Here is a 2,169-nt window from a genome sequence, read left to right as displayed (position 1 = left end):
TAAGGTTTTGCAACAAGGGACTTGTTGCAAGAAATTAAAAAACATAAGGTTTTGCAACCAAGTTCTTGTTGCAGGAAATTAGAGAAGAGGTTTCGCAATAAGAGTATCATTGCAGAAAATTGGAGAAGAGGAACTGAAGGCTCACGTCACATAATCAAACGACTCGCGAGGCTCACGTCATGTTGAAAATATACCGTAGAACGATTTGTATCTTTATTTTTATATATAAATGAAAATATACCGTAGAACGATTGTTCTACGGTTTTAGGCTTCAAAATTTTCTTTTAAAAGATTCGCCTGCCGACGTGTAGCATGCCCCAAAAAAGAAAGCAAAGGTCATTTAAGGCGCCAAACAGGGCTTGGTCTGTTGGAGCTGTCTGTCGTGATGAACTTGAAAGATTCCAGGGGGGACCTCGCGTCAAGCAGCCGTCGAATGAGCCGGCGCAGCGGTCACCACAGGCTCTAAGCGCTCGTTTTTCTTTTTTCACATTTTAGCTTTTTTTTGCTTGATTCTTTTACTTTTGCTTATATTTTGAAATATTAGAAATATATCTATTATAAAAATCACTTAACATAAATAATTGAAAAAACATTAGTGGCCCATTTTAAAAATCTTAAACGTGTATAGAAAAATATTTCTTATGTATACAAAAATCGTACAATGTATCTGAAAAAGTAGACAACAAAAGCACACACATATATCATGTATTTTAAAAAAATTAAACGTCTATAAAAATGTTCCTAATATATACAAAAAATACACAACGTCTGTGGAAGAAAGTATACAACAAAAAATATATATGAAAAATATTAATCATATATCTAAAAAAATTAAACTGTATTAAAAAATGTTCATAATGTACACAAAAAATGTACAATATGTGTGGAAAAAAGGAGACAACAAAATATATATATGAAAAATGTTAATCATATATCTAAAAATATAAAACTTGTACTAAAAATGTTCATAATGTACACAAAAAATGTAGAATATGTGTGGAATAAAGTTGACATCAAAACATATATATGAAAAATAATGTTTATCATGTATTTTCAAGATGTTAAACGTGTATAAACATATATATATATAATGTTTACGAAAAAAGTAGAAACTAAAACATACATATGAAAAAAAATATCATGTATTAAAAAAATGATAAACATGTATGAAAAATGTTCCTGATGTATACAAAAAATGTGCAACTATTTATGCAAAATATTAGACACAAAATATGTTTAGAAAATGTTAAACCTGTATATACAAAATGTTCTTGATTTGTAAAAAATTGTGTAATGGAACAGAATCACCTTGGAGCTAAACCAAATAATCTAACTTCCAGAACTAGCGATGTTGAAGGGAAATACCCTTTGGTTTCTGGGTCTACATACACTCCATATAGAAAATAATAATAATAATAGTTAAAAAACTCAAAAAAGTTTGGATTTTTTTATAAAAAACTTGACTTTCTTTTGCACTAGTATATAAATTTTCACGAAAAGAAATCCACGGTTGACTTTAGGGCAAAAAAACAAAATTTATTTGTTATTATAGGTCACTATTCACACTGTTTTGATTGAAAATTTTCTCTTTTTTAAATGAAGTCAACGAGATTTTTTCTTTTTATGGAATATTTTATAGTACAATGGAAGGTCAAGTTTATTTCAAAAATATTATCAGAATTTGTTGACATTTTATTTAATTACTATTGCTTTCATATAGGGTGTATATACATCCATAGACCAAAAGTTTCCCTCCCGCCTTCGACCCTGAAATCAGCCACTGAGTCAAAGAACTCCAGTCCTCCATCCTTGTGAAGCACGAAACACCTCATTTGCAAGCTGCTTGAGAAGTTTTGCTCCCGATGTCAACATTGTTGCCTCTGGGTCCTTTATCTGCAGAATGGACCAATCGTCCCCACCTCCAGCGAGGTTGCCATCCAATCTAAGTGGCGTCAAAATCGAAAAGCCCACCACCCGCACCTTGGAAACAGCGTCCTTGCCTACGCTAGTGACACCACAGCCGGCCATGTCACCCCACTATCAGCCTCAAAGCTTCATGCACACTTCGCCTCTTCATCTTTTCTTCAAAGTCTAAATCGATCGATTTTCTTCGCGTTTTCAAAGAACGGCCAAAATGGCAAATACATTGTTTTTTAGTTATAAATGACT

The sequence above is a fragment of the Triticum dicoccoides genome, chromosome 3A (assembly GCF_002162155.2).
Source record: "Triticum dicoccoides isolate Atlit2015 ecotype Zavitan chromosome 3A, WEW_v2.0, whole genome shotgun sequence".
Lineage (NCBI taxonomy): Eukaryota > Viridiplantae > Streptophyta > Magnoliopsida > Poales > Poaceae > Triticum > Triticum dicoccoides.
The sequence above is the reverse complement of the archived record's forward strand: the minus strand, read 5'-3'. Positions refer to the sequence as shown.